General features: G+C 38.1%; 1 pseudogene across 1 annotated transcript; it reads right to left on the bottom strand.

The window, feature by feature from the left end:
* Nucleotides 1–15,700: 15,700 nt before the first annotated feature.
* On the bottom strand, nt 15,701–15,948 carry LOC308414352 (short coiled-coil protein-like; annotated as a pseudogene). The gene has a single exon. The product of its transcript is annotated as a short coiled-coil protein-like (transcript).
* Between the last annotated feature and the right edge of the window lie 5,936 nt (nt 15,949–21,884).

Consider the following 21,884-nt stretch of genomic DNA (forward strand, 5'->3'; position numbering starts at 1 on the left):
TATTCTATTAGCTTTAATTATGACTGGAAACCAAATACCATCCATGTCAATACATCAGAGCCAAAAAAAGAATAGAAATTACTTCATATTTCCTTTTTTCTACCCACTTTACTTTGACAGAGGTTCTATTTCAAAGTATTGTCTTTCCTAATGATCCCCCATATATCAGAAAGACAGTGCTTCTCTCTATCAATAAATAAATAGTCATTCACATGGTTCAAAATGTAAAATTTCCTACTTGTCCTTGTTCGTGTTTTGAATGTACCCTCCAGTGTCCATGCAGAGTGAATTTGAACCCCAATAAATTCATGCTGAGAAGTTAGACATTTAAGAAAATATAGATCAAGGGGTATCTGTCCTCAAGAATGGATGAGGTATTATGATGAAAATGGATTCATTACGTCCAAAGCAAGATTTTTAGAAAATAAATTTAGCCACCTGCTGTGGGACACTCTTCATGGTACATGGCTATTTTCTTGAAGTCAGAGCAATTGTGATTACTTTCATGGTCCTCTCCCAACACCAAGCATATTGATATTCTTTCATAGAAAGATAGGTTTGGAACGCCATTAGACCTTCACCTAACATCCAGCTGTGACTCATTCCTGGCCACCACCACCAAGCAGCATATCATCCTGCAACAACCAAACCTTGTCTCAGAAAAGGGTAGAAGGTGTACTAGGTAACCAGTTACCTGAAAAAAGTGTGCAAGTGTGTACAGGGGGCACTCCATCTATACAGATCTCAGGAGGCCATCACTCTTGTGGGTTTCGAAGGTTGCAGTCATGCAGCTGAGAGAGGGTTAGCCACTCACCTACACATAACCCTAACCACAATTCTGCAAGTAAACCAACTCAAACCATTGGTTCACCAAACTAGGCTTAGGTGAAATTATTTCTTTGGTTTGTTATCAGTGTCCTTTCTGTGATGTTTTGTTCACATTTCTCTCCCTCAAACTATGCAATACCCTCTCTTGCTGTATAACTTGTCATTGTGACAGCTTCGAGGATGAGAAGAACCAGAACAAAAGTCTGCAACAAGCAGAGGCCCCTGGGCTTTTGACACTTCAGGATCCAGAACAGTGGAGCAAATGAATATCTTATAAATTCTTCTATAGTATCATTAGATAATTTGCAAAATTCTACATCTGTAATAGTTTGTTTCAACAGCAAAAAATGAATGAGGATAGTGACCAATACAGTTTTTACAAAAACTATACCCTCCTTTGGGAACAGTCCAGGATGTGTGTGTGTGTGTGTGTGTGTGTGTGTGTGTGTGCGCGCGCGCACGTGCGGGTTTATACAAGTTGCCTTATCCTGCTATAGTCAGTCAATGTCTCATGAGTAAGATAGCAAAGTGACTTGTTGTACAGGCAGCTTCCTAAACACATGAGCTAGTTTTGGTGCACTGCACTGAATCTGTAGCTTTCTTTCAATATTAAGAACAAAAGAGCCTGTGTGACATTTTTGCTAATGATTTGTAGAAAAATACCATGTGAACCACAGAGAACTGGGAACACCTCCTAATCCAATTGTCAACAGGAATATGATCACAAATTCTCTTTGTTAAACCAATTTCCTGACTTTTCTTTGTATAATTAGTTCTGGGTCTTCTATCGAGAGGTACCTTTCTAATTGTGGCAATTATAAGTACATCAAAATTCATTCACACCTGGGGTTTACTTTTTTACCTGAATTGCTTTTGCATCTGTTGTATAGAAATAAAAGCACCTATTTCCTACACACATTAGGTTAGTAGGAAGTAATATTTTTAGAACACAGCAATAAAGTCAATTCAACTCAAATTTCTCTTTCACATTTGAGTTAGAGGTGTAATCTCTGACTACAAAAGGAAATCACATCTTTCTAAAAACATTGCTTCATGTTGTGGTTCTGGTTAAATTGCAGGATTGGGAGAAAACAATGAGAACATAATAGAATCACTAACAAACCCTAAATTGGGACACAGACAACAAGCACTTCTGTTATTCTAATGCCTGAAGCTAGGTCTGGAAAGCGTGCAACACTGGTAAGCAGGGCTACTGATACTAAATTGCAGAAAACACACACATTTGAGGTGGTGACTTTGGTCATATATCTGCTGGTGAGTAAAAGCAAAATAAATCCTATATCCTAAAATGCATATAGACCTAATAAAAATGATTTTCAAGTAAACCAGGCCTCTAGAAGTTAGATAAGGGAAGGAAGTGCTTTGTTTTAGGATCTTCCCCCTCCCGTATATGTTTTTATTGAAAATTTTCTGCATTTACATTTACATAAGATATTATCCCTTTCCCACAATCTTATTCTCTCTTCCCCTCCTATTGCCCTCCATGAAGGTGCTCCTTCTCCCAAATACCCTCTTCCACTTCAGCACCTTGGCATTCCCCTACACTGGGAAAACGAGCCTTCACTGGACCAAAGGCCTCTCCTTCCATTGATGCCAGAAAATGCCATCCTCTGCTGCATATGTACCTCTGGCCATGGGTCTTTCCATGTGAGCTCATTGGTTGATGTATTAGTCACTGGGAGCTGGGGTGGGTTTGGTTAGTTGATAATGCTGTTCTTCTCATGGGATTGCAGACCCTTTTCAGCTCCTTCAGTCCTTTCTCTAGCTCCTTCATTAGGGTCCTCCTGTTCAGCCTGATGGTTAGCTGCAAGCATCCTCCTCTGTATCAGTATGGCTCTGGTAGAGCCTCTGAGCAGGTATCCATATCATGTTCCTGCCAGTAAACACTACTTGGTATCAGCAGTAGTGCTTGGGTTTGTTGGGTGCATATGGGGTTTGTTTTAGGATCTTAGACTTGATCACAAAGAAACTGAGGAAACATTGTTGTTTAACATATGTCTGTGACGTTTCATCTAAAAAAGGACAGTCTTAATTCATGTATGACTTGGAAAATCCCACCTTTACTTGGGCAAAAGGAGCTTTCAGTATTTCTTGAGATTTTTGGTTAATGTTCATAAGTCAAATTACTAATCAGTCATCTTTATACAATGGTACATAAACAGATAAATGATAGTCTTATACATGTACGTGCACATACACACACACACACACACACACACACACACACACACACACACTTGTTCTACTTAATTCAGAAATATTATCTTTCTTCTATCTTTGAGCAGTTCTTATCACCTCCACTACTGCTACCTGTCATAGGTCCCATTACCTCTTATCTGGATTATTCTGATAGTCTTCAAATGAGTGTCCCCATTCTTGTACTTGTCTAGACTAGAGCCTTTTTTAAACTGACTAGATTTCATGTTTCTGTTCCAAGCCTTCTTAAGACTTCCCATCTACTAAAATCACCAAGCCTACAGAATCTGGACTCCCATCATGCCTTCATGTTTACAATTTCTGGCTCCCTTGTACTTTGAGGAAGTCATTGGCTTCTTTGCCATTTTAATCATTGAAGTTTAGGCTTATGCTTTTAATCCTGTGCTCTAGCAGTTTGTTGTAACTATTACCAATGTTCTCTCTGTGTCTGATGTTCACACCCTATTCAATTCTTTAACTGGCTAAAAAGAATAATGACTCAGTAACATACTATATTTACTGACTAGATTTATTATAGAAAAACTCAGAGAAAAGGCAACAAGGAAATAAATACATACATTAATAGAACACAGAGAAGTACAGACAAGATTCTGAAGTCTCCCAATCCAAATTTAGACAAGGCAGGTATTTTGTTAACTGTAAACTACTACAGAGACAGCTGTAGAATAAATCTGCCAAAGGAAGCCTATGTGCTGGCTGGATTTTATTGAGTTGACATGGATTAAAGTCACCTGGGAAGAGGGAACCTCAATTTTGAAATTTCCTTTATCAGATCAGCATGTATACAAGTCTGTGGGGCAACTTCCTGACTGATGACTGATGTATCAGTCTACACGCCCACATTGAATTACACAATTCTGAACATGTTGTCTTGGATTGTATAAGAAATCATGCTGAAGATGCTAGGGGAAATAAGCCAGTAGGCAGCATTCATCTATGGCTCCTATTTTAGTTCCTGCCTCCAGATTCTTGTCTTGCTTGAGTGTCTGCCCTGACTTCCCTCAGTGAAGGACTATGATGCAGAAGTTTAAAGTAAGTGACAACTTACTTTATTATGGTGTTTATCACAGCAACAGAAATCAAACTAGAACTTCAATTTAAACCCCAGGGGTTGGGATTTATACTTTTATATTTACATAGATACATCTTGCTAGCAATTAGTTTTGGAATCTGAAATTCAAGATCCCAAATATAAAAACAGGTGCATATTGTCAGTCATAAAAGTTAGATAAAGTTATCATGATAATATCATAGCATGTCTCAGATAATTTTTCCAGGTGTATATAACAAAATAAGAGTCCATCAGTAATTAAAAAACTGCTCAGTAACTTCTTCCAAATGGTTGGTACAAATAAAGGGTACTTGAATGCTGTCAAGGAGCAAGCAGGCACTAATAATTTTACTTTTCCTTTATCTTGTCTAATCTTGCCCTTATTTCCCTGAAGTGGAAATATTTTTCTGTCCCTAATAGATATAAATGCTTATGATAAAACAACAGAAACAGTAAAAATTGTGATGATATATTACTTGTGTAACAGAAATAAAACCTACTGTATTGCTCAGTTGGTCTGAAAGCTATGACCTGAGACATCCTACCCATGCCTCCTCCTCCGGGTGACTCAGATGCAAGATCAAAAATGAATGTATATAGAAGATCCAGGGACACAGGCCTGGTGAGAATGAGTTCCGAGAAGCCGGGGAGCAGAGAGATCTCTGCAGAGCATATAGAAAGTGCCCCAACTTGGTTCAGGGAAGCAGGAACCCAGCTTTGGGTCGTCTGTTATTAGCTAGCAGCCCGTGCGTACAGAATAGATATTCAGGCCATCTGCCACCAGGAACACACAGAGATCCAGGGACACAAGCCAGGTACAAGGGAGAGACGAGAACCAATCACTGACAACAAGACCACATATAAACACAGACAAGAGGAAAGCAAAAGAATGTACCCCACAGAAACCAAGACAACATGGTAATACCAGAACCCAGCTCTCCCATCACAGCAAACAGCAGAATCTCAAACACTCCAGAAAAAAAAAAAGACTCAGACCTGAAATTATACCTCAAGATAATGATAGAGATACTTAAACAAGAACAGCAGGAAAAGAATAAAGAATTAGAAGCTTTTAAAGAGGAAACAAGAAAAACACAAAAAGAACTCAAAGAACCAGAGGAAAACAGAACCAGAGAGATGAAGGAATGGAAGAAGGAATTTAAAATGGAAATAAACACAATAAAGAAAACACTAAAAGAGACAACCCTAGAGGTCGCAGAGCAGAGCCTGGCCCAACCACCAGCCGGATAGGCGGCTCCAGCCAGAAAGGCGGCTCGTACAGGCTGAGCAACTGGTGAGTGGGAGACCTAGGCTGCGGGGGAGCAGAGGGACCTCTGCGGAGTGCACAGGAAAGGGTACCCCCTGCCCTGATCTGCCCTGTCCTCCCCGATCCAGTAACCGGGAACAGATCTTAGGAACTTCTGTTCCCACCCGGAGACGACTTCAGGTCGCAGAGCAGAGCCTGGCCCAACCACCAGCCAGAAAGGCGGCTCCAGCCAGAAAGGCGGCTCCTACAGGCTGAGCTACTGAGACCTGGAACAGATCTTAGGAACTTCTGTTCCCACCCGGAGAGGACTTCAGGACGCAGAGCAGAGCCTGGCCCAACCACCAGCCGGAAAGGCGGCTCCAGCCAGAAAGGCGGCTCCTACAGGCTGAGCAACTGGTGAGTGGGAGACCTAGGCTGCGGGGGAGCAGAGGGATCTCTGCGGAGTGCACACGGAAAGGGCACCCCCTGCCCTGACCTGCCCTGTCCTCCCCGATCCAGTAACCATGAACAGGTCTTAGGAACTTCTGTTCCCACCCGGAGACGACTTCAGGTCGCAGAGCAGAGCCTGGCCCAACCACCAGCCGGAAAGGCGGCTCGTACAGGCTGAGCTACTGTGACCAGGAACAAATCTTAGGAACATCTGTTCCCACCCGGAGGTGACTTCAGTACGCAGAGCAGAGCCTGGCCCAGCTGCCACCCGGAACCTGGGCTGCTGGGGAGTAGAGAGATCTCTGAGGAGTGCACACGGAAAGTGTACCAGGGACACAGACCAGATACAAGGGAAAGGCAAGAACATATCACTGACAACAAAATGGCAAGAGGAAAGAGAAAGAGTATATCCCAAGGAAACCAAGACAATCTAGCAACACCAGAACCCAGCTCTCCGATAGTAGCAAACATAGGAATTCCAAACACTCCAGAGAAAGAAGACACAGACCTGAAAACATGCCTCAAGACGCTGATAGAGTTACTTAAACAAGAAAGGGAGGAAAAGCAAAAAGATTCAGAAGCTTTTAAAGAAGAAACAAGAAAAACACTCAAAGAACTCAAAGAACGAGACGAAAACAGAACCAAGGAAATAAAGGAATGGAAGAGGGAAATTAAAACAGAAATTGACACAATAAAAAAAGCGCTAAAAGAGATAACCCTAGAGTCAGAACACCAAAAAAAGAACTCAGGAGTCACAGAAGCAAGCATTTCCAACAGATTACAAGAGATCGAGGAGAGAATCTCGGGGGCAGAAGACAACATTGCAAACATAGACAAAACAGCCAGAGAAGATGCAAAAAACAAAAAGCTCCTAACCCAAAATGTCCAGGAAATACAAGACACAATGAGAATACCGAACCTAAGGATAATAGGAATAGAAGAGGGAGAAGAGTATCAACTAAGAGGCACAGTAAATATCTTCAACAAAATCATAGAAGAAAACTTCCCTACCCTCAAGAATGAGATGACCACGAGCATAAAAGAAGCCTTCAGAACTCCAAATAGGTTGGACCAGAAAAGAAATACCTCCCGACACATAATAGTAAAAACATCAAGTGCCCAAAGTAAAGAAAGAATACTAAAAGCAGTAAGGGAAAAAGGTCAGGTAACTTATAAAGGCAGACCAATCAGACTCACACCCGATTTCTCAGCAGAGACTATGAAAGCTAGAAGAGCCTGGACAGACATCATGCACTCCTTAAGAGAGCACAAGTGCCAGCCCAAGCTGCTATACCCAGCAAAACTATCAATCACCATCGATGGAGAGACAAAGATATTTCAAGACAAATCAAAATTCACACAATATATGACCACAAACCCAGCACTACAACGGATTACAGGTGGAAAACCCAATACAAGGAGGGAAAATACAGCCTAGTAAAAACAAGAAAACTCCTAAACAAGAAAACTAAAAAAAGAAAAAAAAACACGGACACAACTCAACCCAAAAAAGCAAAAATGGCAGGATACAGAAGCAATTATTCCTTGATATCTATTAACATAAATGGGCTCAACTCCCCAATAAAGAGACACAGACTATCAGACTGGATACATAAACAAAATCCAGCCTTTTGCTGCATACAGGAAACTCATCTCAGAGACAGAGACAGACACTATCTCACAGTAAAAGGGTGGGAAAAAAACTTCCAAGCAAACAGCTCCAAGAAGAAAGCTGGAGTGGCTATTCTAATATCGAATAAAGTAAATTTCCAACCAAAAGTTATCAAAAAAGATAAAGAAGGACACTTTTTACTCATTACCGGGGAAATCTGTCAGGAGGAACTCTCAATCCTTAACATATATGCTCCAAATAAAAAATCACCCACATTCATAAAAGAAACTCTACTAAAGCTCAAAAAATACATTTCACCCCACACAATAATAGTGGGAGACTTTAACACCCCACTCTCACCAATGGACAGATCAGGGAAACAAAAACTGAACAAGGACACTGCAAAACTAGCAGAGACTTTGAACCAACTAGAATTAATAGATATATACAGAACATACTATCCTAAAGTAAAAGAATACACCTTCTTCTCACCACCCCATGGCACCTTCTCGAAAATTGACCACATAATTGGACACAGAACGAGCCTTCATCGATATAAGAAGATTGAAATACTCCCATGCATCCTCTCAGACCACCATGGTCTACAGCTGGTCTTTAACAACAACAAAGACAACAAAATGCCCACATACACATGGAAACTAAACAACACTCTGCTAAAGGATAGCAGGGTCAAAGAAGAAATAAAGAAAGAAATTAAGGATTTTCTAGAATTCAACGAAAACGAAAACACAACATACCCACACCTATGGGATGCAATGAAAGCAGTATTGAGAGGAAAACTCATTGCTCTAAGTGCTTCCAAGAAGAAACTGGAGAGAGCTCACATCAGCAACCTGACAGCACAGCTAAAAGCCCTAGAACAAAAGGAAGCAGATTTACCCAAAAAGAGTAGACGGCAAGAAATAATCAAAATTAGGGCAGAAATAGACCAAATAGAAACAAAAAAAAACCATTGAAAAAATCAACAAAACAAAGAGTTGGTTCTTTGAGAAAATCAACAAGATTGATAAACCCCTAGCCAGACTAACTAAAGGGCAAAGAGAGAGTATCCAAATTAACAAAATCAGAAAGGAAAGTGGTGACATAACAACTGAAACTAAGGAAATTCAAGAAATCATCAGATCCTACTACAAAAACTTATACTCCACAAAATTGGAAAATCTGGAGGAAATGGACGAATTCCTAGACAGATACAAGGTACCAAAGTTGAACCAGGACCAAGTAAACCATCTAAATAACCCTATAACACCTAAAGAAATAGAAGAAGTCATCAAAAGCCTCCCAACCAAAAAAAGCCCAGGTCCAGACGGGTTCAGTGCAGAATTTTATCAGACATTTATTGGGGATATAACACCAATATTCACCAAGCTATTCCAAAAGATAGAATCAGATGGAATATTACCCAACTCATTTTTTGAGGCTACAATAACCCTCGTACCTAAGCCACACAAAGACCCTACAAGGAAAGAGAACTTCAGACCAATCTCACTTATGAACATTGATGCAAAAATACTCAACAAAATCCTTGCAAACCGAATCCAAGAACACATCAAAACCATCATTCATCATGACCAAGTAGGCTTCATCCCTGGGATGCAGGGATGGTTTAACATAAGGAAATCCATCAATGTAATCCACCATATAAACAAACTTAAAGACCAAAATCACATGGTCATCTCACTAGACGCTGAGAAAGCATTCGACAAAATCCAACACCCCTTCATGTTAAAAGTCCTGGAAAGAACAGGAATCCAAGGCCCTTATTTAAACATAATAAAAGCAATATACAGCAAACCAACAGCCAACATCAAACTTAATGGCGAGAAACTTGAAGCAATCCCACTAAAATCAGGGACTCGACAAGGCTGCCCACTCTCTCCCTACCTATTCAACATAGTACTGGAAGTCCTGGCTGGAGCAATTAGACAGCAAAAGGAGATCAAGGGGATACAAATCGGAAAGGAAGAGATAAAAACATCACTCTTTGCCGATGACATGATAGTGTACTTGAGTGACCCCAAAAATTCCACCAGAGAACTCCTACAGCTGATAAACAAGTTCAGCAAAGTGGCCGGATACAAAATTAACTCAAACAAATCAGTAGCATTCCTATACTCAAAAAACAAACATGTGGAGAAAGAAATTGGGGAAAAGGTACCCTTCACAATAGTTACAAAAGCTATGAAATACCTTGGTGTGACTCTAACTAAGGAAGTGAAGGACCTGTATGACAAGAACTTCAAACCTCTGAAGAAAGAAATTGAGGAGGATCTCAGAAAATGGAAAGATCTCCCATGCTCATGGATTGGAAAGATCAACATCTTAAAAATGGCCATCCTACCAAAAGCAATCTACAGATTCAATGCAATCCCCATCAAAATTCCAACCCAGTTCTTCATGGAATTGGAAAGATCAATGTGCAATTTCATCTGGAATAACAAAAGACCTAGAATAGCGAAAACCATCCTCAACAACAAAAAAACATCAGCGGGAATCACTATCCCTGACCTCAAGCTATATTACAAGGCAATTGTGCTGAAAACTGCATGGTACTGGTACAGAAATAGGCAAGTGGATCAATGGAATAGAATAGAAGATTCAGAAATGAGCCCTCATGTATATGGTCACCTGATTTTTGACAAAGGAGCAGTAACATTCAATGGAAAAAGGACAGCCTATTCAACAAATGGTGCTGGTCCAACTGGCACTCAACATGCAAAAGAATGAAAATAGACCCGTTCTTATCTCCTTGTACAAAGCTCAAGTGTAAGTGGATTAAAGATCTCCACATTAAACCTGATACACTGGAATTATTAGATGAGAAAGTAGGGAAAACCTTAGAACACATAGGCACAGGAGAAAATTTCCTAAACAAAACACCAATGGCTCAAGCTCTATGGTCAAAGATTAACAAATGGGACTTAATGAGATTGCAAAGTTTCTGTAAGGCTAAGGACATCGTCAAGAAAACAAAACGGCAACCAACAGAATGGGAAAAGATCTTCACCAACACCACATCAGATAGAGGCCTAATATCTAAGGTGTACAAGGAACTCAAAAAGCTCGACACCAGAGAATCAAATAACCCTATTAAAAAATGGGGTACAGAGCTAAACAAATCTTTTTCAGTTGAGGAACTCCGAATGGCCGAAAAACATCTGAGGAAGTGCTCGACATCCTTAGCCATCAGGGAAATGCAAATCAAAACAACCCTAAGATTCCACCTCACTCCAGTCAGATTGGCCAAGATCCAAAACTCAGATGACAGCAGATGCTGGCGAGGCTGCGGAGAAATAGGAACACTTCTCCACTGTTGGTGGGGTTGCAAGCTAATACAACCACTCTGGAAATCGGTCTGGCGATACCTCAGAAAATTGGATATAGTACTACCTGAAGACCCAGCTATTCCACTTCTGGGCATATACCCCAGAGACACTTTAATACACAACAAAGATATATGCACCACAATGTTCATAGCGGCTCTATTTATAATAGCCAGAAGCTGGAAGGAACCCAGATGTCCTTCAGAAGACGAATGGATACAAAAATTGTGGTACATATACACAATGGAATACTACTCAGCCACCAGAAACAATGACTTAACCAAATTCTTAAGAAAATGGCTGCATCTAGAGAAGATCATCCTGAGTGAGATAACCCAGTCACAAAAGAACAGACATAATATGCAGTCACTGATAGTGGGATGCTAACCCCAGAGGCTTGCACTCCCCCAGAAACAACTCACAGACTGTATGAAGTCCAAGAAATAAAGAAAACAAAAACTATACATATATTCACAAAACAAGAAGACTTTGACTATTTCCATGTTGCGTTTTGTTTTGCATGTACTTTACGCTTATTGCAACTAGTACGTTTTCAATGCATACTGTGAAGCCCTTGAAAAAAATCAAGTACCGACTAAAAAACATATTCACATGGTTTTATGTAAAATTTATTTTAATGTCTGAAAAAACAGTACTGACAAAAATGTATAATTTTAAGCAAAAAATGTTTAAAATCTTTACATCTATCTTTGTTTTGAAAAATAAAATCGTTTAAAAAAAAAAAAAAAAAAAAAAAAAAGAGACAACCCTAGAGGTAGAAATCCTAAAAAAGAAATCAGGAGTCACAGATGCAAGCATTTCCAACAGACTACAAGAGATGGAAAAGAGAATCTCAGGGGAAGAAGACAACATTGAAAACAGAAAAACAGTCAGAGAAGATGCAAAAACCAAAAAACTCCTAACCCAAAATGTCCAGGAGATCCAGGACACAATGAGAAGAACAAACCCAAGGATAATAGGAATAGAAGAGGGAGAATATCAACTAAGAGGCACAGTAAATATCCTCAACAAGATCATAGAAGAAAACTTCCCTGCCCTTAAGAATGAGATGACCATGAGCATAAAAGAAGCCTACAGAACTCCAAATAGGTTGGACCAGATAAGAAATTCCTCCCGACACATAATAGTCAAAATGCCAAGTGCCCAAAGCAAAGAAAGAATACTAAAAGCAGTAAGGGGAAAAGGTCAGGTAACATATAAAGGCAGACCAATCAGAATCACATCTGATTTCTCAACAGAGTCTATGAAAGCTAGAAGAGCCTGGACAGACATCATGCAGACACTAGGAGAGCACATGTGTCAGCCCAAGCTGCTATACCCAGAAAAACACTCAATTACCATAGATGGAGAGACTAAGATATTCCAAGACAAAACTAAATTTACACAATATCTGACCACAAACCCAGCACTACAACCAATTATAGGTGGAAAACCCAATACAATGAGGGGAACTACATCCTAGTAAAAACAAGAAAACTCCTAAGCAAAAAAACCAAAAGAAGAAAGACACACAGGAGCAATTCAAACTCCAAAAGCAATAATAGCAGGAAACAGAAACCACTATTCCTGAATATATGTTAACATAAATGGACTCAATTCCCCAATAAAAAGATACAGGCTATAAGAATGGATACATAAACAAAACCCAGCATTTTGCTGCATACAGGAAACTCATCTCAGAGACAAAGACAGACACTATCTCAGAGTAAAACATTGGGAAAAAAACTTCCAAGCAAACAGCCCCAAGAAGCAATCTGGAGTGGCTATTCTAATATCGAATAAAGTAGATTTTCAACCAAAAGTTATCAAAAAAGATAAGGAAGGACTCTGTTTACTCATTACAGGGGAAATTTGTCAGGAGGAACTCTGCATCCTTAAAATATATGCTCAAATATAAAAACATGCATATTCATAAAAGAAACCCCACTAAAGCTAAAAAAATATATTGCACCACACACAATAATAGTGGGAGACCTCAACACTCCACTCTCACCAATGGACAGATCATGGAAACAGAAACTGAACAAGGACACAGTGAAACTAGCAGAGGTTATGAACCAATTGGAATTAACAGACATCTACAGAACATTTCATCCTAAAACAAAAGAATACACCTTCTTCTCAGCACCTCATAGCACCTTCTCGAATATTGACCACATAATTGGACACAGAATGAGCCTCAATAGATAGAAGAAAAGAACTTCAGACCAATCTCACTCATGAACATTGATGCAAAAATACTCAACAAAATCCTTGCAAACCGAATCCAAGAACACATCAAAACGATCATTCATCATGACCAAGTAGGCTTCATCCCTGGGATGCAGGGATGGTTTAATATACAGAAATCCATCAATGTAATGCACCATATAAATAAACTCAAAGAACAAAATCACATGGTCATCTCACTAGATGCTGAGAAAGGATTTGACAAAATTCAAAACCCCTTCATGTTAAAAGTCCTGGATAAAACAGGAATCCAAGGTCCATACTTAAACATAATAAAAGCAATATACAGCAAACCAACAGCCAACATCAAACTTAACGGTGGGAAACTTGAAGCAATCCCACTAAAATCAGGCACTCCACAAGGCTGCCCACTCTCCAACATAGTACTGGAAGTCCTGGCTGGAGCAATTAGACAGCAAAAGGAGATCAAGTGGATACAAATCGGAAAGGAAGAAGTAAAAACATCACTCTTTGCAGATGAAATGATAGTGTACTTATGTGATAGTGTACTTACATGACCCAAAAAATTCCACCAGAGAACTCCTAGAGCTGATATATAAAATTTAAAAATTATTTTAAAATCTGAAAAAAAGTACTGACAAAAATGTATTGTATAATTTTATGCAAAAATGCTTAAAATCTCTACATTTATCTTTGTTTTGTAAAATAAAGTTGTTAAAAAAAAGAATTTTCTTATCTGATACTGAGGATAATAATTCTTGTTATGGTCTATCTATGATATGTGATATATATTACATACTTCTTAAACTGTCCCTATGCCCTGGACACTAGTTTCTGTTCTTTAAATGAATTAGCAAAGCAGTAGCAGCATACCTCTTCCCTGGAATTTTCATTTTAGGTAGAGTGAGAAAGGTACACAATGAGAAATGTAAAGAAGTCATAAATAATGAACAAGCTGTATATCGTGAGGTGAAAATAGCTACAGAAAAGCTGAACATATTAGGAGAAATCATAAATACGTAGAAACATTTTGGATCAGTTAAAACATTAAACAGGATGATCAGTATAACCTATGGAGTTAGTGAGATTTCAATATAGAATTCAAAAGAGTGAAGGAATGAATCCAGAGATATGGAATGTAAGAGTAATTTTAATTGGAATACTGATGTGTTAGTTGGCTTCTGCTGCAGCAACACACACACACACACACACACACACACACACACACACACACACACACACACTCAAAGAAAACAAAACCAACTAAACAATAACAACCCTAATTTCTGAGGTTTTAACAAATGCAGTAGTTTTCTTCTGAAACAACTTTTTATTAAATAGCATGGCACAATTTGAACACAATTTTAAATATTTGTAACAAGGTCACAAAAGTGTTGCAAAATGTCTGCAATGTGAGGATTACATATCCTTATAACTAAGTCACCTGTCAAGGCTTACGTTAGTACATTAGATGATTCCACAAGTCAGCAGCCCATCTAAGAGCCAGCAGCTGCATTAGAGCATCTTTCCTATTGTAAGACCTACTATTATTTCTGGTATCACCTCCTTATCAAATGGAAGCTACAAACTAAATTTTTAAAATTTGTTACAAATGATTAAAATTCTGCAAAGTAAGTTGTTGAGTTTACAGAAATTCTGGGAAAACAACTGAGATAATATCCTCATTATGACATATACAAAACTCTTATATTCATGATTCTGATACCAGTATACTCTCAATTAATTTTGCAAAAGTTCATCTCCTGGGTACAAACAAACCTTGAGACCAAACTCTTAACTGGTCTCTCTTAATCCACTCACATTAAACTCAGTCCACTTTTATATGTGTCCTAAAAGTGCAACTGTTGGCCAGAGGTAACACACATCTAGAGGGAAAACACTGGGATTTGGTTATTTCTGTTTGTCCATTTTCCTTTCTATTTCTATTTTTCCTCGTTTCTTTTTTTATTTCTCATACACCAGCATTTCTATCTTTTCAACACCAAATAGACTATTTTATGCAGTAGGGAGTTTTTATCTTCTCAATGTAACTGCATACATTTCAACGGAAATTGTTCATCTGTATAGCTTCAATCTAATTTCAATTGATTAAAGAGAAACCAGCAGTTCTATCTTATTGCTAAACATCACAAATGGCAAGCCTTAGATAGGAAAGGATCTTATTTGGTTAAGTGTCAACACTTACAGTCAGTTTACTCTGTGGGAGAAAACTACTGAAGTTCCTGTTGGGAGGGAGATGGGAAGGAAGAGGCAGATGGAGGAGGGGCACAAGACGGTGCACAAGGTACAGAAACTGTGCATTCAGAATATGTTTTATTCACTTTTTCACAACATGGTTATTTTCATGTATATTTTACTAGTTAGGCTTATTATAAAATTATTATACATATATTTTATTATTTTCATATATATATATGTATATATGTATATGAAAAGTGGCAAAACATCCACCTTCAAGTTTCATAAATATCTGTAATTCTAATATAAAGTCTCTATATGTGCACATTTTCATAGATTAACATATACATATAATGGTATCTAAGAGATGCTCCTGCTAAGCTTTAGTATTATCTAGACCTGACATTCTCTTAATAAATACTCAGGGAATTAAACAAAGATACTTTAACTTTTGGATCATATCTAAGCCTTAAGAGAAAGAACAAAAGCAGCAATCCATAGAAGAGAGGGAGGTGAACCCTTTACTTCCTTTTGCTTTTTGTATCAGTTTTTTGAAAAACACTAGAAGCAGACATGAGGTTTTCTATATATTGTCCAAGAACTTGATTTTGTGATTTTAGCTTCAGATTTTCTTCCTTAATTGCATCTACTCTTGCAGACAGATCTTCAAGTGTGTGTTGGAGTTCCAACATCTGATTAATAAGTCGAGTCTTTCTTCCAGTTCCACCTGATTTTCAGCATCAGCTGCATCCATGTCTGCGTTCATCATCTTGACTTCTATATTTTATTGGATATTCTCTGTATTTACATTTCAAATGTTATCCCCTTTCTCCCTACTCCCATCCCCCTCCTCCTGCCTCCTAAAAGGTGCTCCCTCTCCCAATCACCTACTCCCACCTCAGCACCTTGGCAATCTACACTGGGAAAACAAACATTCACTGAACAAAGGTCTCTCCTTTCATTTCTGCCAGAGAATGCACCTAGAGACATTGGTCTCTCCATGGGTGCTCAGTGGTTGGTGGTTTAGTCCATGGAAGTTCTGGAAGGTTTGGTTAGTTGACAATTTTTTTCATCTCATGGGGTTGCAAACCCTTTCAGCTCCTTCAGTCATTTCTCTAGCTCCTTTTTTTACACAATGGAGTACTACTCAGCTATTAGAAACAATGACTTCATGAAATGTACAGGCAAATGGATGGAACTAGAAGATACTTATTGATAAGCTGGTATTAGCCCCCCAAAGCTCAGAATACCCAAGAAACAATTCACAGACTTTATGAAGGTCAAAAAGAAGGAAGGTCAGAATGTGAACCCAAACTCTTCAATGAATGTATACATTCAGTTTTTTAACCATTTTATTTTAAAAAAAAAAACAAAGATAAATGTACAAATTTTAAGCATTTTTGAATAAAAGTATACGAATACATTTTTGTCGGTGCTTGGTTATTTCTTTTAAGGTTTGATAGTGTGCATTAAGATCTTAGTCATTACAAAGACCATAAAGTACATGTAAAACAAGATGTAACCTGGAATTAGTCAAAGTTTTCTTGGTGTGTAAGGATTAAGCATGTTTTTTTTTTTTTTTGTTTTCTTTGTTTTTCTTTTTTCTTGAACTTCATATAGTCTGTGAGTTGTTTTGGGGGTGTTCAGAGCTTTCTGGGGTTAGTATCCAATTATCAGTGACTGCATATTATGTCTGTTCTTTTGTGACTGGGTTATCTCACTCAGGATAATATTCTCTAAATGCATCCATTTTCTTAAGAATTTCATAACGTTATTTTTTTCTAATACCTGAGTAGTACTCCATTGTGTAAATGTACCACAATTTTTGTATCCATTCATCTTCTGAAGGACATCTGAGTTCTTTCCAGCTTCTGGCTATTATAAATAGAGCTGCTATGAACATTGTGGTGCATGTATCTTTGTTGTGTACTAAGGTGTCTCTGGGGTATATGCCCAGAAGTGGAATATCTGGGTCTTCAGGTAGTATTATGTACAATTTTCTGAGGTATCGCCAGACTGATTTCCAGAGTGGTTGTATTAGTTTGCAACGCCACCAACAGTGGAGACGAGTTCCTCTTTCTCTGCAACCTCGCCAGCATCTGTTGTCATCTGAGTTTTGGATCTTGGCCAATCTGACTGGTGTGAGGTGGAATCTCAGGGTTGTTTTGATTTGCATTTCCCTGATGGCTAAGGATGTGGAGCACTTCCTCAGATATTTCTCAGCCATTCGATATTCCTCAACTGAGAACGTTTTGTTTAGCTCTGTACCCCATTTTTTAATAGGGTTATTTGATTCTCTGGTGTCTAGCTTTTTGAGTGCTTTGTATACCTTAGATATTAGGCCTCTATCTGATGTGTGGTTGTTAAAGATGTTTTCCCTTTCTGTTGGTTGCAGTTTTGTTTTCTTGACAATGTCCTTTGCCTTACAGAAACTTTGCAATCTCATTAAGTCCCATTTGTTAACCTTTGACCTTAGAGCTTGAGCCATTTGTGTTCTGTTCAGGAAATTTTCTCCTGTGCCTATGTGTTCTAAAGTTTTCCCTACTTTCTCATCTAATAGTTTCAGTGTATCTGGTTCAATGTGGAGATCTTTGATCCACTTACACTTGAGCTTTGTACAAGGAGATAAGAAAGGGTCTATTTTCATTCTTTTGCATGCTGAGTGCCAGTTGGACCAGCACCATTTGTTGAATAGGCTGTCCTTTTTCCATTGAATGTTTATGGCTCCTTTGTCAAAAATCAGGTGACCATATACATGAGGGCTCATTTCTGGATCTTCTATTCTATTCCATTGATCCACATGCCTATTTCTGTACCAGTACCATGCAGTTTTCAGCACAATTGCCTTGTAATATAGCTTGAGGTCAGGGATAGTGATTCCTGCAGATGTTTTCTTGTTGTTGAGGATGGATTTCGCTATTCTAGGTCTTTTGTTGTTCCATATGAAATTGCACATTGATCTTTCCAATTCCATGAAGAACTGTGATGGAATTTTGATGGGGATTGCGTTGAATCTGTAGATTGCTTTTGGTAGGATGGCCATTTTTAAAATGTTGATCTTTCTATCCATGAGCATGGGAGATCTTTCCATTTTCTGAGATCCTCCTCAATTTCCTTCTTTAGAGGTTTGAAGTTCTTGTCGTACAGGTCCTTCATTTGCTTAGTTAGAGTCACACCAAGGTATTTCATAGATTTTGTGACAATTGGGAAGAGTACCTTTTCCCTAATTTCTTTCTCCACATGTTTGTCCTTTGAGTATAGGAAGGCTACTGATGTGTATGAGTTGATTTTGTATCCAGCCACTTTGCTGAACTTGTTTATCAGCTGTAGGAGTTCTCTGGTGGAGTTTTTGGGGTCACACATAGAGGTTGTCTCTATTCACTTTGTTGTGCATTCATTTGGATCTAAAAACCCATCAGTAGAGTGATTTAATACATTATCATTTCTAAGCCTTTCTCATAATTATCAGAAATCAAACTTCAAATAACTATATATTTTCTATGAGATGTATGGAAGTAAATGTTTCTACACAATCCAAAATATTTTCATATAAAATTAAAATTAATTTACTTGTCCTTCTATAAATAAACAAATTTATGAACAGTTCATTTTTCAGTTTATCCAAGTTAGTATGAAAGGTAGAAATTTTCAGGAAATATTTGAAGGAGTTTTGAGAATTTTTTCCTTGCCTTTTTAAAAAAATATTTTTTTTACTTATTCACTTTACATCCTGCTCACTGCCCCCTCCTAATCACCCCCTTTCACAATCATACCCCCCATCTCCTCTGAGCAGGTGGTTATCCTCCCCACCCTGGCACTTCAAGTCTCTGTGAAGCTAAGGTACATCCTCTCCCACTGAGGCCAGAGAAGGCAGCCCAGCTTGAACATATCCCACAGACAGGCAACAGCTTTTGGCATATCCCAGTTCCAGTCATTCAGGACCCACAAGAAGGTCAAGCTGCACATCTGCTACAAATGGGTGGGGTGGCCTAGGTCCAGCCCTGTATGTCCTTTTGTTGTTGGATCCAACTCTGAGAGTGCCATGGTTCCAGGTTAATTGACTCTGTTGGTCTTCCTGTGCAGTTCCTCTTCCCTTTGGGACCTGCAATCCTTCCTTCTATTCTTCTCTAGGAGTCCACAAGCTCCATCCACTGTTTGGCTCTGGGTGACTGTGTCTGTCTGAATCAGCTGCTGGGTGAAGCCACTCAGAGGACAACATGCTCCTGTTTCCATGCTTAACCAAATATCATTAGTAGTGTTAGGGATTAGTACTTACTTGCCTATGGAATGGATCTCAAGTTGAGCTGGTTATTGCCTGGCCATTCCCTCAGTCTCTGCTCTCTCCCCTGTAACTGCATTACTTGTAGACAGGATAAATTTGGGATTGAATGTTTTTTGGGTAGGTTGGTGTCTCTATGACTCTACTGGGCTTCCTGTCTGTCTACAGGAGGTGGTAGCTAAAACCCCTTCAATATAAAGAAGGTACGTTTTGTTTCAACTTCCTTTTTTAGGTCACCTTACTTTGCTAATAAATAGTCTCCATCATTTAGCTAAGTAAAACATTTGTAAATGCTATTGTATAGCCCTTTTTGAAACATTTATCTTTGGGGATAATTTATTTACTTAAATAATGTTCCCTGGGCCTGATCATTCATAATTGTAATCAAAACTTTGGACCTCACCACTGATTTGTGTGACTGCTTAAAATGCTTCTAATGCTTCAATCCTGAAGAAATGGTGCTTAGTGGAAGAATCTGTTCCTACTAAATAACCTATACAAGACAAGTTAGCCAAAATCCTGGCATAGAAGGGGTAATTTCCAGGACCCCCTCCTCATCAGAGAGATATTAGCAGAAGGTAAATTTTCAGGAAAGGAATCATTCTTTATTAATGATGTGGCCACCAATAGGCTTTCCTTGTTAATGTGGATGCCCTCATAACCATGAACGTGTAGGAATCGTGAACTGGGCTACTTAGTGTGTTATCTATGTTAGAAGACATGACTTTCGGAGGTAGCATGCTGGGGAGATGGAAGAAATAATGATAGACATGGTATTTTACTACATACATGTATGAAATTATCAACAATAAAACTTAATAACTTTAGATGTTCTCTAAAATAACTTTCTTTCCCTTTTCCATTAATTTGAAGAAATTTTTGAAAATATTTTCAAATTAGGACATAAATGTAAAAAAAAATAATCTCTGGAAACCATAAAGAGTACTTTCTAAGAATATGTTATAGAACAACTATGGACCTTATAATCAGAATATTCTTAAGCAACTAAAGTGTGTGGGAATAAAGAGACACTTAGCATACAGCTAGGTTGCAGATATAAATGAAATGTAAGAATCTATATGTAAGAGTGTATAATTTAATATATGATAGAATCTATAACATAGTTGGAGCCTGCAAGTATACATATAGTGGCAGATAAAAATAAGCAGCAAAAGGCAATTAAAGGGTATGGAGTGGGATGTCCTGGACTTGAACTTCTCTTAGATAAGTTCTTTTGCCTCGTACTTTGGCAAGAGTAAACATCTAACAAATAAGTATAGAGATCTCTGACCCACTATGCTCACAAGTTCCTAGGAAAATCAAATGTTGTGCACTAAACTAACTGCTTCGATTATGATTCCTCTTCTTGATAGAGTGCTGTGCAGCACTGAGGTGCTGGTTTTTATTAAACAAAACCAAGGCAGCTGGATTCATGATACAATATACACATCATTAATATTTTCAATAATAGTGTTTGAACCTTTCAGGAACTTCCCAGTTTTCATCTAGCCTCCTGCAGTGATGCTGGTTCTGTGGGACATTAAGCTCATTATGATGAATAATAACTCCCATTGACTGATCTGGTTTTGGGTCACAGAATGACATAAAAAGTAATGGATACATGCTGAATTCCATTATCAACATTTTGGACAATAGGAATGACTCTTCTCTATTTTCAATTATCTCTAGTTTTACTTCTCTAATATTTCCTTTTTAAAGTTATCATTCTGAATTTCTCTGTATTTGAAATAGAGGTATTAGTAACATTCAAATATGATAAGGCCTATAATTTTGTAGGGCTCAAAAATGATTTGCTAGGTCAAAAATATTTGCTAGCATACAAAACCTAATTACAGAGAGTTTATAAAAGTGTCCATCTTTACTAAAGACACAACTATTATTTCCCCAGCTACTTTCTAATTGCACATCTATTAATGTTGACAAACTCGGAAGCTTAAGACTCAATTATAACTACTCTTTATTAACTGCAGCTCTCTCCCTATTAACTGTTTTTATTATACAGAATTAAACAAACTATCCAATTCTATTTCTAATTCATGAAGAGTAGTTCTCTTAATGAATTTAAACCTGACTATTTGATTAATGCCTTCTTACAAATACATTCTCTTTAAATTATTTTCAACTCATAAATTGGCAGTCCTCTTATATTCTAAATTAAAAAACACAATGTATGTATTTTTTAACATTAAATACATTTTAAATGCAGGAATGATGAATTTTTTACTCTAATTCAAGTGTTCTTTAATTTCTGCTGATACAGCTTAAATTCAAGATATTGGAGCTTATGAAAAATAAATACAAGCTTAATTTATTTATTCCTATTTGGAGATAAGATTGAAATCTTGTTTTATAGAGCAAAGACATGCATATACATATGCATGCATACACACACATGCATATTCCCT

Source organism: Micromys minutus, assembly GCF_963924665.1.
Source record: "Micromys minutus genome assembly, chromosome: X".
Classification (NCBI taxonomy): Eukaryota; Metazoa; Chordata; class Mammalia; order Rodentia; family Muridae; genus Micromys; species Micromys minutus.